Source organism: Salvia splendens, chromosome 4 (assembly GCF_004379255.2).
Source record: "Salvia splendens isolate huo1 chromosome 4, SspV2, whole genome shotgun sequence".
In the NCBI taxonomy this organism is placed as follows: domain Eukaryota; kingdom Viridiplantae; phylum Streptophyta; class Magnoliopsida; order Lamiales; family Lamiaceae; genus Salvia; species Salvia splendens.
Genome location: NC_056035.1, coordinates 30,826,494 through 30,842,795, shown reverse-complemented (window position 1 = coordinate 30,842,795; position 16,302 = coordinate 30,826,494). Strand labels below are relative to the sequence as shown.

Genomic DNA, 16,302 nt, shown 5'->3' with positions numbered 1-16,302 from the left:
TCAGAAAATATGCTCATCATGCAGCGTTGAAACGTACCTGGAGCGTTGCATAGGCCGAAAGGCATGCGCCGGTATGCATAAGTTCCAAATGGGCAAGTGAAGGTGGTCTTATCCTGGTCTTCAGGATCCACGTAGATTTGGAAATATCCGCTGTACCCATCCAAGAAGCAAAAGTACTTCTTCCCAGCGAGTCGCTCCAACATCTGGTCGATAAAAGGCAGAGGGAAGTGATCCTTCCTTGTTTGCATTGTTCAGCTTGCGGTAATCGATGCACATTCGCCAACCCGTGACTAGCCTCGTTGGAATCAGCTCATTCCTCTCATTTTGGACGACTTGGATTCCCGACTTCTTTGGAACCATGTGGATTGGGCTGACCCACTCACTGTCTGGCACTGAATAGATAATCCCTAGCGACAACAACTTCAAGATTTCCTTCAATATTTCCTCTCGCATGTTAGGGTTTACTTTCCTTTGGGCATCTCGATGTGCCTTTGCTCCATCTTCCAGCCTAATATGGTGCATGCAGACGTCGGGGCTAATTCCAACTAAATCTGTAAGACTCCATCCAATCGCCTTCCTGTTCTTGCTCATCACGGTCAGTAGCCTAGCTTCTTGTTCCTTCGTAAGGCTGCTGCTGATGATCACTGGATAGGAGTCCTCACCTCCGAGGAAGGCATACTTCAAATTCGAGGGTAACTTCTTCAGCTCAACTTGGGGTGGAAGTGTGTCCTTCGGTTAGGGGGTTTTTCCTCGGACTCTTTCCCTTTTTCTAAATCTCCTTCTGATGGTTCTTCTATACTGACTGGTAGCTGAGCCCCCTGCGGCTCCTATGAACTCCGACTTTTGACAAAATCCTTGATTGCTCCTTCAATTTCTTCATCGGTCAACCCCTGGCTACTGATCAGATCACACCATGCAGCAGCTTCTACGTCAGCCTGTTCATATACATCTAAAGCCTGGAGTCTCTCCTGCAATAGTTCGGTCTCAAGAAAATCTTGGACTAAAGGGTCAATCACATCAACATAGCATAGATTTTCAGAATCAATAGGTTTCTTCATGGCATCATTGATATCAAAGGTAAATTTCTCTCCCATGGAAATCAATGCAAATTGTCCCCTCAGCCATATCCACGATCGTCTTGGCCGTTCTCAAAAATGGTCTTCCTAACAAGACTCCACTAGACTCCCTCGCTTCATGCTCACTCATTTTGATCACATAAAAATCAGCAGGGTATGTAAAATCATGCACTCTAACTAATACATCCTCTAAAACTCCTCCTCCGGACTTATGCATGACCTATCAGCCAGTTGGATCAATACTCTAGTACTTGACAGCCTCACTCCCTTCAACCGGTTATAGATAGACAATGGCATGACATTTATAGATGCCCCCAAATCACACATTGCATGTTCGACCTTCACATCTCCAACAGTTATTGGTAAGGTAAACATACCTGGGTCGGCTCTCTTGGGTGGTAACGTCTCTTGCACTATTGCTGACGCTATCCCTTCCACCATAATCTTGCCATCTTTCTGGGCTCTCCCGGCTATGAAATCCTTTATGAATTTCCCAAGGGGGGTAGTTTCACACGCTTGGAGAAATGGTATGGTGACATCCACTTCCCAAAAATCGACAAATAGTCAACCGGTTTCTCTTTCTTCCTCTTTGTAACAAATCGGAATGGGAATGGTTTCTCCCCCTTTTTTCTCATCTACTTGTCCCTTAGCAACCTTCTTGGAGTCTTTCCGGGGTAGTTCCTGAGTCTGGGCTCCATTCTGGGCCTCTTCCTCTCGATGAGGTTCCTTTCTGGTCAGTAGGGTTTCGGGTTCATCTCCTGCAATTGGTGTAGCATCCAAGAAGAATGGATCCTGCATCTGAGGCATAGGCCTCCCTAGTTCTTCCGCTGAAACTGGTATCGCCTCCTATCTTCGTTCCGTTAGATCCTCCACTAGGTCGTTTGGGTTGAGGCGCGTCATAAGTAGTTCCTGACCTCAACGTAACCTTACTCACATTTGCCTTTTCGGGTATTTGGACTGTAGATGGTAGTGTTCCCTGCATTTCCCTTCAATCACCCACCGAACTGGCCAGTTGGGCTAACTGCCTATTCATCATATCCATGTTCGCCTTATGTTCTTTCTGGGCATTTTGCATCCCCTGCACGACCTCGTTATGGGATTGCAATTCTCCTTTGATGCTCTGTTGTGACGCTAGCATTTCACCCATCAATGTCCTCCAACGGACCCTCCTTGGCCTGTTCGGATTTTGGAAATGAATTCGGCCCTTGGTGTTGGTAGTTCTGGAAGTTTTGCTGGCCTTGATTAGGCGGGTATTGGTTATACTGGGCAGGAGGGACGTACTGATCTGAGGATATTGATTCTGGTGCTGGGCTTGAAACTGATTTTGGTTCTGATGGTGTTGGGGTGCATGATTTGGCTGATTTGGAAACTGTGGAAGTTTCTCTGGTGGGTGGTACATAAACAGGATTCGGGTTTTGGCTTTGTGGGCTTTGATTTTGGGTTTGTTGGTTTCTTCCTGACCAGTTGGGCTGGTAGTCTGGGTTTGCTAGTCCACGGTTAGGGTTTTGGTTTGGATTGGGGTTATACTGGTTCTGTCCTTGGTTCTGATTTTGGCCCCCGTCTCCCCATCGAAAGTTTGGATGATCCCTCCATGGTGCATCCCGTTGTCTACCCTGAATCCAATGCCCACTGGAATTGAAGTACCCCCGCAGCATTGACCTGTTCCATATTCACGTAGTCACTAGGCTGTTCATAGTTCGGTCCTTGATTTCCCTGTTCTGCACCTTTGTAATTCCCAGCTGGGGGAGGTGGTGGGGTGCTCTTCTCGATCGCACTCAGAAGTGACTTCTTCAGCTCATCCATCTTCAAGTCCATTTTCTGCTCCAGTTTATTTTCCTGATCAGTAGACAGAGACAACAGCAGCCCGCTCTCGGTTGTATCCTTCCCTTGAATGGTCATACTCTTTCTTTGCATTCAGTAGCTTCCTTAGGACTCTCTTCGCTTCGCTGACCCGTAATTGTGTGAAGCTTCCTCCTGACGATGAATTTGCTAGATCCTTGGTTACCGCGTTCATACCTTCGTAGAAAGTATGATGCACTTCAATGTCCGCCATGCGATGGTTGGGACATGATTCCAAAAGACCCATGTATCTTGCCCAATAATCGCTCAAGGGTTCATCATATCCTTGCTTCACATTAGTTATTTCCCTTTTCAGCGCGCTTGTCTTTGATGACGGGAAAAACTCGCCTAGGAATGCTGACTTGAAATCGGCCCAAGTCTCAATGGAGTTGGGGGGCAGGCGCATGAACCAGGTGTTGGCTTCCCCCTTGAGCACAAATGGCAAGGCCTTCAACCTATAATCATCCTCATTCGCTCCTGCTGGTCTCCTCTGCGCCCTACAAATTTTACAAAACTCATGCAGAAACTCATACGGCCCTTCATAGCTCTTCCCACAGTATGTAGGCAGAATCGCGATCACATGAGGCTTCACATCGCAGGCGGTTTGCCCTGGAGTGACGACTATGGCTTGCGATGGTTCTCCCTCGGTATGCGCGTTAAGGGTACCGATCTCTGGATCCTCATCTCCGTTGGCGGCCATCAGAACTGGAATGCCTTCCAACAGTGGTATCTCCTCTGGTATTGGTCCTTCTATGTTGTATTGCTCTTCGTCGCTACTCGAACCTAAGTCAGATAAAGCCGTCGACAACCCGGATCGAGTGGTTACGAGTATCGATCCTCGCTGAAGTATCTTCGGCCTCCACTGGTCAGGAGCCGAACTGCTTCTCATAAACTGAAAAGAAAAGAAAAAAAAAGGTTATGCACAATATATACACCGAAGTATCACTCACAGTAATTGCAAATAACGCTATCCATCCCCGGCAACGGCGCCATTTGAAAGGACCTAGGTGCGTAGGTGTCGTTCAAGCAAGGATATATCCTACTGATCAGGATAGAGATCCTAACTAACCTAGACCTTGGTTTCAAAGATTCCTCAACCCACTTCTACTGATCAGTATAGTGGTGGTAAGGGTCGAATCCCACAGAGATGGTGCGTTCTTAAACTACCGCGGTGACAATCGGAAGATTTGGTTAGCTACCACGCTGGGTTGAGTTTCTACCTAGGCTGGAACTTAAAGGAGGTGTTCTACTGGTCAGACGGTAAGGAAAACATTTGGAATGTAACTGTGTACGTGGAATGGGGGACAATTTTGTAACAGAAAATATTTGGAAGGTACGGGTTTCTATTTCGGGCTAAACAGAATATTCAGAGTGTAGTGGAAGTTTTGTGACTAGGCTGACAGGGCTTAACTAAAAGTGAAGGACAAAAGCAAAAGCATCTTGAAAAGTAAGTGGTCCCCTCCAATTGAAATAGACATCATCTTCTTCAACAAACACTTCCAAAATTCAGATAACAATTCCAGATTCAACACGGAAAAACTCAGATTAACAACTCACAAACACAGATCCAAAACTAAGAAATCAAATCCGAAATCAAACACTGAAACTGGACTTCTGCATACTGGTCAACATGAAAGAACGATTCAGAAATTAAAACTAAGCTTTGCATGCAACGACCTACTTTCCGATCAAACAGTACTTGTTTATCTATCCTAAAGAAATTTGTTACGTAAACGGAATTGAGAGAATCAGCACTTTAAACACCGAGAAACTTTAGATCTAAGCTAACTAGGCAAGGGAATAAAGAAACACCACAATAAACGAAACGGAAATCAACTTCATAGCATAAACACGTTCGGATCTTCAACAAAGTATTTCAAAAGCAAAAATATCCAAAGGTAAACAAGATCCAACGTAAGGAAAGCGAGAAATTTAAAACTACGAAAGCAATGTAAAAGTGTTTTGCCACTCCGGGCGATGAGACTCTAAACTACGATCTTGCTGGCTGGAATGGACGATGACTGGAATTCTGGGAACATCTGAACGTCAAGTGATCATGGCTACGGCGAGGCAAGAAGCGGGACACGGCTGAAAGACTGAAACTACCGAGAGAACTTTCTACCTAAAGATGGTGTGTGAATGAGTGAATGTTGTATCGTCCCTCTTTCTCTCCAATTTGGCTTCCTTTTATAGGGAGGCTACCCTTGATTTTAGGGTAAATCCTCGTTGCAATTTGACTTCTTTGCCCTTAATTGTGGGTAATCCGTCCCAGCTATCCGTCTTCTCCATCTCAAGCCGTTTTAGCACGAATACTGATCAGTATGAGATCATGCTGGCGCCTTCTTCACCTGAACATTCCGAAACTTCCCTACTGGCTAGAATGCTTAACCTGCACACTTTAAACAACTGTTTTGCAAATATAATCAATTAAGCACATCATACTGACCCGTAACCAAGGCCTAGAATACGACTTATCAAGAGCTTGAGTCATGGGGATTGTGTGTTACTTTGTGCCTAAAGTATGTCATTGTTTGGGATGTTCCGTGTGTTGTGTGAATTATTGTGTTATTTTGTAGTTGTATTTTGAATTATAGTTTTTGATTAACTCCTTCACTAATTAGACAATACATATTTGGTTTTTGTTTTGGTATAGACAATGTTGGTGACGTAATTTGAATTGATTTTTTTTTTCCATAACTGTTTTGATGTCTTTACTATAAAATATTGCATGCTTAAGATTAAATCTAGCTAAGGAATACGTCACAAAGTTATACAAAAATTAGTTATTGGGTGCACTGCAACTCATATAGAGGTTGTACTGCAATCTCGACACAAACAAATGTTATCGTCAACAAACACTAATTACGGAAATGGAATGCAACCTGAGAACAATAGTATAAAATTAGTAATCAATCCTACTGTGGTGTGAAATTATTAAATTAATAGAGTGAAACAAATAGAGTGGTCTACAAGCGTTTCATTAAACTACATCAGGAACAAAAATTATTAAATAATATGTAAACTGCAATATGGTAATGATAACACTGCAATAATCAATGAATAACACTGCAAACAATTTGCGAACTAAAATTGAAACCAACAACGAAATTAACAACGAAATTTATGAAATCAACAGCAAAAAAAGGAAGAAGCAAGAAGAGATTCATAGAAATCAAAGAGAAAAATACGAAGTAAACTGCTACAAATCGGGGAGTTCAATTACTAATCAAATTCACTGAGTTCAATTACATATCAAAAACTCATGGAGTTCAATTACACATCACGACTTTCATAATGAAATTCACGAAACTCATGGATTTAAATTAACAATACGCTCACACAATTACATATGGAATTCGTGAAGTAATCTGCTCCAAATCAAGATCAACCAATAATCAGAATTTCTTCACATTCATGGAAGGAATTGCAGAATCGTTTGAAGAATCGCATGAAAATGGTGGAAGATTTTGTTGAAATCTGGAGTGAACTGTTCCACACCATCAAGTTGTTCACCTCGGCAGAGGACAAGAGCTCAAAATCCCAGCTCACACGACTCCTTAAATAGACTAAAAGGTTGGTCCCGATCTTTAAACAAGAGAACTCTGCCTCTGGTAAAGTATTTTTTTGATGTTTTTTTTGTGTTGTAGCTCTTTTCTCAATGATATATATATTTTAGAGTAAAGGCCAAAACTGGTCCTGAACATATGCCCATTTTACGATTTTGGTCCTAAACTTTATCTTTTAAATTTTGCAATCCTGAACATTCACTTCACAATTGGTCCTGGACTAACTATTCCGTTAGTTTTTAACGGTCAACGGGTTTAAATCCCAATTTTGACCAAATTAGACTATTAATTACTATAATTTTTTATTCCTTAATTATTTCCCTTAATTATTTTGTTATATTCATTTAAAATATGAAAAAATAAAATAAAATAGAATTGCTCATTAAAAATATCATGGTAGTCTCTTAGAGCATCTCCAATAGCGGCGAGCGCATCCGGCTCGCCGATTTTTGGCGCTCGCCGGTCTGCTCGCCGAACTATTGCAGTCGGAGAGCGCCAATTGGCAAGAAAAATGGCGAGCGTCGTTCACAATTTCCACCAAAACAACGTTCCACCGGCGTCGTTTTCCTCTGCCGCCGGCGGTGACCAAAGCGTGTTCCATCCTGGAAGCCGTCGCCGATCTCAACTTCAGCACGACATCGAATCTGTCGACGACGGAGCAACTCAAGGCGGGGAAGGCGAAGCAGGATCCAATTTTGGAATCGGAGATCGTAGGGAGCGATGACCTAATGCAGCCTAGCTTCCACAAATATGTGATGGGTTAGGAGGGGCACCGGAGACGACGAAGACTTGGAAGAGCAGGAATCCTTCGGCAGCAATAGCTGGGAGCCAGCAGCAGTGGACGTGTTCTTCAAGCTGGGAGCCTAATTCGGCAGAATCGACGAGATTGGTGGGGTATCAGAGGCACACAGCGGCGTCGGAGTCGGCGAGAGTAGTTGATGAAGGTGGCAAAGAATAATGGAATTGGAAGGGCGAGAATTGCGAGTCGAGTTTCGCAAAGAATTCTGTCGCATACTGCAAAGAATAAATATTATTATTTCATATTTTAAATGAATATTTATTAAAATAATTAGGGAGTAAAAATTATAATTAATCATCTAATTTGGTCAAAATCGGGATTAAATCCGTTGACCGTTAAAAACTAACGGAACAGTTAGTCCAGGACCAATTGTGATCCAATTTGAAATGTTCAGGATTCAAAAATTCAAAAGATAAATTTAGGACCAAAATCGTAAAATGGGCATATGTTCAGGACCAGTTTTGACTTTTACTGTATATTTTAATCCTTCCTTAAATTTATTTTATTTTAATATGGTACTTTAATTGATAAACATAAAAAATTAAAGAAACAAAAATTGTGATGATGTGGAAAATGAGGATGAGTGGATTTATATGGTGCTATTGAGGATATTTTGGCGGGAAGATAAAATGTTTACGTGGTAGAAGAAAAATGGAAATGGTCAAATTTATAGGGCGGGATTGTAGTCCCATATTGTGAATACTCTTATTTTAGTTACACCAGATATGATTAGAATTAATAATTTACTAGTATTATTTTGTAGATTCAACTATCCACTAATAGTATATAAACATACACTTTTATTGATAATGTGAATCATATAATCTACTAAAATTATTTGTCACGACCACACTTTTTAAGGATAAAAAAGCTCAGTTGATCGCGACTAGTGGGGGAATAAAGAAGCAGGGGAAGAAATGAGAAAATGATCAAAGGGCACGACATTTGAATCAAAAGGGAAACTTAATATTGAATCAGAGTCTCAAATCACGAAGCGACAATAGTCCAACAATTTAAGAAAAGATAAGAGTTTAAAACTTAGAGTCGCGGAAGTATTTGAGAGTTACTACTACTATGTCACACAAATAGCTATTGAAATATTTATCGAACACGACCTTCGTTCCAAATGCTCAATGTTCTCCGTCCTCGTCATGTCTCAACCTGCACGTATGGAAAATACATGCAGGGCTGAGTACTTGATGCACTCAGTCAACTCATGCCAAAAATATTTTCATCAAATAAAGTCATGCCAAACCATCGTTGAGTGAATATAGAGTTTTACTTTAATAATATCGAGAAACACCAAAATCATTTCTTTCATCGTAAAAGGTATCTGCACATACAAACATCATCATCATCCATCATATACCATATCTTAATCATCTCATGAAAAGAGAATGTGGCCACAAACTCGATCACTAGATCGGCCGACCCAAAACACGGCTCACGATCCCCATCAATGTACACTAGCCTGAGTAAGGGATCACCCCATAGTTAGACCCGATTTTGTTAACCATTAGAGTCTAGTAGGATTTTATCCCGTAGGCAATTCAAAACAGAAGAATACGACATGACATAACATTCAGACCACCCCCTTATAGCACCACATTCATAACTTTGAAAATAAAAGAGTTTAGGTAATAAAGTTCACCTCGAGCACTTAGGATTTCCATCTTTAAAAGAATGTCTCCTCCGAACTTAACTAGCGTGTGGAAGAAACCCATTTGCAAAGCACATAAGGTACACATTAATGTATGATTTTTGAATGCATGAATCCTAAATTCAATTATATTCTCGTTCTTCTTTAGAATTTTGGATCTCGTCTTTTCTTTGTTCTTTCCTTGGGCTTCATAAATTTCGATTATTTGCGGTTGCCGAGGCATCACAAGCGACGCTGGCCGACCGCTCACGTCCTTGAAACTCGTATCGTTAGTCTCGTACTTATTCATCCTCCTCGGAATGAATTCGGGAATTAAATAAATTAGCTAAGGGATTAACTAAATTAAATTGGGAACTAAAAAATAAATATATTTCACCCTTTCTTGCGTGGAAATCCAAACAACGAAATAACAATATACGATCCCGAGTAAGAGAATTTAATATGGGCCCAAAATATTTTACCTATTTACCTAAGCCCAAAACCTAAATAAATGTAAAACTAGCCCAACACTAGATATAACTAAGCCCTACAGTATATAAATAAAAGAAAAGAATCACTCCCAAATTTGAATCACCCCCAAATTTGAATCTCTCTCTCCATCGCTTCTCACCGATCCCCCCTCTCTCTCTCTCTCCCTCGCTTCTCACCCTTTCTGTTCACCAAATTGAAAAAAAAACTCTAAACTAGAATTGGACTACTTAGCTATCGATTCTCCGGAGTTCTCTTCCTCGACGCAGACAACCCTTCCTACTGTGACACCACCGCTGCTGCTATTGTTTCGGCTGGTAACCGCTGCTGTCCCCGCCGACGCTCGGTAAGTTGCTTCACTTTTAATTTGCAAAAAAAGTTTAAAAACCTTGAAATCTTTACTAAAAGTTTCAGAAATGAAAGGGTTTGGAAATGTCGTCGAAAAGGTCTGGGAAGTGTCGTTGTGCGTCGGATGCCTCGCTGCCACCGCTGGTCTGCCTCCGCCACCGCTGCTAGTCTGCCGGAGGGCAGAAAATCCGGCTTGAGGTCGATATCTTATTTCTTTAGTCAATTTCTTGTTTACATTGTGACTTCATACATTATGTGATTCATTAATCTTGAATTTGGTATATTATGAATAGGTGGAGAACTAGTTCCTACGGAACAAGCTTCATTCTGATTCAGTGGTGGGGCTGAGGGCAATAGCCTCGGGTTGTCCTCTATTTCCAACTTTCGCACTGGACGTATGCCCTCTGTTAACCGTATGATTGAGAACCTCTCGGATTGGGACATAGACACCTCTGATTCTGAGGGTGGGGGCTATGGTGGTCGCGACTCCCCTAAGGCATCGCCGCGGGATGATAAAGTGGCCAATGGTGGTGCAAGACACATTTATTTTGCCAATGCACCTGGGAATTGTAATGATAGAGTCGTTGTAGGGCACCATGATTCTGCTAGGGTGTCTTCTGAATCTGTCACTAACTGAACTCCACCCCCACCCCGGACACCACTAGTAGCAACAGCGTTTCAGTGGAGAAACGGAACAATAAAGGGGCTAATCCATCTAGCACCAGCGTGCAGCCAAATATGAAAACCATGAGATAGGTTCATAGTATCTTGTTTGGTGTTTCGAGTTTATTTGGAAAGATATTTAAGTGATCAATTCTCAGCTTTGGCGGATATTGCCAAGGTAAATTATTTCAAGGTTTTCCTTCTAAATATTATTATTTTTAATTGCCAATTTAGCTTTTTTTGGTATATCTGTTATTTAGATGGTGGGTATGAGACCTCTGGAGAAGTTTCTAGAAAAGCTGGATACGTTTTTTAAGAATGCAGCTGTAGCTTCTCATCCGTTGAGCGGTCAATATCCAACATTTCATTCAAGGTAATCTTGCTAAGAGATATTCCCATAGGAAATTCGGGATTCTTTATGCCTGATAAACATGAAAGATCTTGAAGTTAATAGTTCTCATTTAGCTTATTTTCATGGAAGCAGATCTTTTAATACTTGTTATGTCATCTAAATCCGATGCAGTGGTCTAGGCAACTGGTATGCTGTTTTATCTTATGATGCATCTGTCCGCCTATGCCCCCACTCGTGGGCAAGGAGCTGTATGGAGCTCCTCCCTTTTTGGAAAATGAATGCTCACTGCTGAGGGATGTATTAGGGTGAGATAATCTCTGGATTTTATTTTTAATTTTCTGCTGCATATGCTGATTAGTTAGCTTCCAAAGCATATTTTGGTTTCTTTTGCACAAAAGAAAGTTATTTAAAAGGGTATATCTGCTGTTACATTAACTTTCCTTAGTTAAATTTGCAGGTTAAGAAATATATTATTAAAATCAGAGGAAAAGCTGACGAGGAAAGATCATTCTGAACTTGTGGGTGAAGGCGCTTACGTAAAGTCTAAGAAAACCATCGGGAAGATTAGAGGTCCAGGTGACTATGTGGTATTACAAGAAAATTGGTTTATGCTTCTTGAGCATGGCTTGTATTTAACTGTACAAAGTTTTTCTATTATTTTTCAGTTCGTAATGTGAAAATGGGGACGAAGCAACCCACTGGTTTCACGTTTACATCTTTAAAGTCTTCATCCACGGTGAAGCTGGAAACATTTCAGCAAAGGTTATCAAATGTGAAATTGGTTGTTTCATCCAACAAAAAGAAACAAAAAAAAGAAAAAAAAGAAAAAAAGAAAAAAGGAAAAAATGAAAAAAGAGAAAAAAAAAATAAAAAAAATCTGACATTGTAAGAGGCTCTCTTTATTGCATAGAAGCGTTGCACACTTAATTGTTGGGACTCATGGATACTTGAAAGAAGTACCCATGCTCATAAAGCGCATCAACTTATGAATTGGTGCAAGGTATGCATGTTTCTTACATTCATTCATATATCAATTATGGAGTCTTGTTTCTCATTCAATCTAACTTCTACTCGGATTGCAAATCTTGTTTTTAATTGCAGAATCATATTCTTGTATGTTGAGATTGAAAAGTTCGATCGAAGAGGATGCATTGGGAATGCAACCGGGACCTGGTGAAGCTCGTGTTTTATATGTTTTGTTTCCCATTCTCCGTCTAGTTCTTAAGTTTGGCAGATCATCAATAAGTGAATTATACTGCTCTTGATCTGCAGCTTGCCAGGTGGATTTGGAGATGATCTGAATCTGAATTATATTGTGGGCATGTTCTTGTTCAGGTGGCTGACATTTCTGATGAATCGGTACTTGATCTTGACCTCATGTTTGGTTTTTTGGTGTTTTGAAACAGATCTGTTTATGTGTCTGAAAGGGTTAAATTTTTCTGCTTGTTTTAATGCAGGGGAAGAAGCGTGGTCAGTGTATTATATCCGGGGAAAAAGAGCATGAAAAAGCTGAGAAAAATACAGCTATACATCAACTACTCAACCACTGCAGATAAAGATAGTTACAAGGTATATGCAGATGTTTTATATGTCATGCTTAGCGCCTATTTCGTTCAAAATCAAGATTCCATCCTTCGGCTAAAGTGGCATCACTAACTATGTGTTACGTCCAGTGCATATCTGTAGCAGAAACTATCGCTTAAGACTGTGTTTTGGAGACTGCGATGAAAGGCCAACAGTTTCAGCACAGAAACTTGTTGCTACATGGTTCGTGGAAATGGTTGGTGGATTCATTTGCATCTTTTCTGGAGTTTTAGATGCATACACAAAGCTCAGGTATCATGAATGTGCATTGCTGGTTACCTGGAACGGCTATATATGTTTCCACAATTGTTAAATGCATTCTTGCTTTTCGATCTTTTAGATACCTTTCATACGTTATGGATATCTCCACAGCAACAGTAGATTATCTTGATTTGGTGCACGACATTCTGCTGCCCGTGGTAATCAAAGACAAAAGTAAGCACACATTGAGTCACTAAGAGGTAGGTCGTTATGTGGCAAGTTGTTGTTTTGTTATCATTTTTACATTTCCTGGTTATTGTATGATAGTATCTAATTTAATGTCTTGATTGTTTTCCTGATCAGGCCGGTTTTCTGGGAGAAGTTTCTGTTTCTGTTCAAATTGAGCAGATACTCACTCTGGTCTTGGAGAATTTCAAGTAACTTGATGAATCATCGATGTCGGGTATTAAAGATGTATTCGGACCTGCAACAGGATTGGCTGCACCTGCACTTGATCCAGCTTTGAAGCTCTACAAATGGTTGCATGATATCCTTTCCCCGAGGTGCGCTTAAAGCTATGTAGATATTTCCATGTGGGAAGGTGCCGGTGCTCAAACCGTCGCCTGTTTGTCTTTCTACAGTTTTAATCTTACTGATTATTAGTTTTCTGCAGATGTGAAGGTAGCAGTGAAAAACAAAGTTCCTCTTGTAAGGTCGTTGACTTGAGCTGTGTTACATTCTGTATTGAAACAAGTAACACAGCGACCATACCTAAGGTTCACGAGGAATATGTTCCCTCATTTATTTTGGAGGTAAGTTAGAAGCATAATCTGTTTCTCTCAACCATGCATATTTATTTTGATTTTTTTCAATCAATTACTCCTTTAACACCTGATATTGATCATTGAATCAAAATATGTCTCGGAATCTCAATTGTTTGTAATGAGTAACTCCGTTGTAAAAAAACTTTATATTCCACTGTTCCACAAAGAAATATGTCAGAGATGACAGATGAATTAATAAAATATCTTTTTCTTCACTTCTAGATTTTGTGTAGCTATAAGTACATTGTTGCAAAAAGCATTATCAATTTTTTATGCTAGGAGATATTCTAATAGGAAATTTGGGATTCATTATGCCAGATGAACATGAGAGATCTTGAAGTTAATAGTTCTCATTTAGCTTCTTTTCATGGAAGCAGATCTTCTAATACTTGTATATTATCTAAATCCGATGCAGTGGTCTAGGCAACTGGTATGCTGTTTTATCTTATGATGCATCTGTCCGCCTATGCCCCCACTCGTGGGCAAGGAGCTGTATGGAGCTCCTCCCTTTTTGGAAAATGAATGCTCACTGCTGAGGGATGTATTAGGGTGAGATAATCTCTGGATTTTATTTTTAATTTTCTGCTACATATGCTGATTAGTTAGCTTCCAAAGCATATTTTGGTTTCTTTTGCACAAAAGAAAGTTATTTAAAAGGGTATATCTGCTGTTACATTAACTTTCCTTAGTTAAATTTGCAGGTTAAGAAATATATTATTAAAATCAGAGGAAAAGCTGACGAGGAAAGATCATTCTGAACTTGTGGGTGAAGGCGCTTACGTAAAGTCTAAGAAAACCATCGGGAAGATTAGAGGTCCAGGTGACTATGTGGTATTACAAGAAAATTGGTTTATGCTTCTTGAGCATGGCTTGTATTTAACTGTACAAAGTTTTTCTATTATTTTTCAGTTCGTAATGTGAAAATGGGGACGAAGCAACCCACTGGTTTCACGTTTACATCTTTAAAGTCTTCATCCACGGTGAAGCTGGAAACATTTCAGCAAAGGTTATCAAATGTGAAATTGGTTGTTTCATCCAACAAAAAGAAACAAAAAAAAGAAAAAAAAAGAAAAAAAGAAAAAAGGAAAAAATGAAAAAAGAGAAAAAAAAAATAAAAAAAATCTGACATTGTAAGAGGCTCTCTTTATTGCATAGAAGCGTTGCACACTTAATTGTTGGGACTCATGGATACTTGAAAGAAGTACCCATGCTCATAAAGCGCATCAACTTATGAATTGGTGCAAGGTATGCATGTTTCTTACATTCATTCATATATCAATTATGGAGTCTTGTTTCTCATTCAATCTAACTTCTACTCGGATTGCAAATCTTGTTTTTAATTGCAGAATCATATTCTTGTATGTTGAGATTGAAAAGTTCGATCGAAGAGGATGCATTGGGAATGCAACCGGGACCTGGTGAAGCTCGTGTTTTATATGTTTTGTTTCCCATTCTCCGTCTAGTTCTTAAGTTTGGCAGATCATCAATAAGTGAATTATACTGCTCTTGATCTGCAGCTTGCCAGGTGGATTTGGAGATGATCTGAATCTGAATTATATTGTGGGCATGTTCTTGTTCAGGTGGCTGACATTTCTGATGAATCGGTACTTGATCTTGACCTCATGTTTGGTTTTTTGGTGTTTTGAAACAGATCTGTTTATGTGTCTGAAAGGGTTAAATTTTTCTGCTTGTTTTAATGCAGGGGAAGAAGCGTGGTCAGTGTATTATATCCGGGGAAAAAGAGCATGAAAAAGCTGAGAAAAATACAGCTATACATCAACTACTCAACCACTGCAGATAAAGATAGTTACAAGGTATATGCAGATGTTTTATATGTCATGCTTAGCGCCTATTTCGTTCAAAATCAAGATTCCATCCTTCGGCTAAAGTGGCATCACTAACTATGTGTTACGTCCAGTGCATATCTGTAGCAGAAACTATCGCTTAAGACTGTGTTTTGGAGACTGCGATGAAAGGCCAACAGTTTCAGCACAGAAACTTGTTGCTACATGGTTCGTGGAAATGGTTGGTGGATTCATTTGCATCTTTTCTGGAGTTTTAGATGCATACACAAAGCTCAGGTATCATGAATGTGCATTGCTGGTTACCTGGAACGGCTATATATGTTTCCACAATTGTTAAATGCATTCTTGCTTTTCGATCTTTTAGATACCTTTCATACGTTATGGATATCTCCACAGCAACAGTAGATTATCTTGATTTGGTGCACGACATTCTGCTGCCCGTGGTAATCAAAGACAAAAGTAAGCACACATTGAGTCACTAAGAGGTAGGTCGTTATGTGGCAAATTGTTGTTTTGTTATCATTTTTACATTTCCTGGTTATTGTATGATAGTATCTAATTTAATGTCTTGATTGTTTTCCTGATCAGGCCGGTTTTCTGGGAGAAGTTTCTGTTTCTGTTCAAATTGAGCAGATACTCACTCTGGTCTTGGAGAATTTCAAGTAACTTGATGAATCATCGATGTCGGGTATTAAAGATGTATTCGGACCTGCAACAGGATTGGCTGCACCTGCACTTGATCCAGCTTTGAAGCTCTACAAATGGTTGCATGATATCCTTTCCCCGAGGTGCGCTTAAAGCTATGTAGATATTTCCATGTGGGAAGGTGCCAGTGCTCAAACCGTCGCCTGTTTGTCTTTCTACAGTTTTAATCTTACTGATTATTAGTTTTCTGCAGATGTGAAGGTAGCAGTGAAAAACAAAGTTCCTCTTGTAAGGTCGTTGACTTGAGCTGTGTTACATTCTGTATTGAAACAAGTAACACAGCGACCATACCTAAGGTTCACGAGGAATATGTTCCCTCATTTATTTTGGAGGCAAGTTAGAAGCATAATCTGTTTCTCTCAACCATGCATATTTATTTTGATTTTTTTCAATTAATTACTTCTTTAACACC

The 16,302-nt window shown here is 40.1% G+C and overlaps 1 long non-coding RNA gene across 7 annotated transcripts; it reads left to right on the top strand.

Moving 5' to 3' along the window:
* Positions 1-9,590: 9,590 nt before the first annotated feature.
* Positions 9,591-16,222, top strand: LOC121799416. Of its 7 annotated transcripts, none has more exons than XR_006050269.1 (24): positions 9,591-9,754; positions 9,832-9,954; positions 10,050-10,597; positions 10,680-10,792; positions 10,943-11,076; positions 11,229-11,347; positions 11,437-11,771; positions 11,873-11,944; positions 12,044-12,130; positions 12,229-12,340; positions 12,445-12,607; positions 12,696-12,816; positions 12,920-13,119; positions 13,230-13,368; positions 13,796-13,929; positions 14,082-14,200; positions 14,290-14,625; positions 14,727-14,798; positions 14,898-14,984; positions 15,083-15,194; positions 15,299-15,461; positions 15,550-15,670; positions 15,774-15,973; positions 16,084-16,222. It is a non-coding gene; the product is annotated as an uncharacterized LOC121799416 (long non-coding RNA). The 7 variants fall into 7 exon arrangements; XR_006050274.1 differs by having other exon boundaries at positions 11,229-11,341; positions 16,074-16,216; XR_006050273.1 differs by having other exon boundaries at positions 14,082-14,194; positions 16,074-16,216.
* The last annotated feature ends 80 nt before the right edge of the window (positions 16,223-16,302 follow it).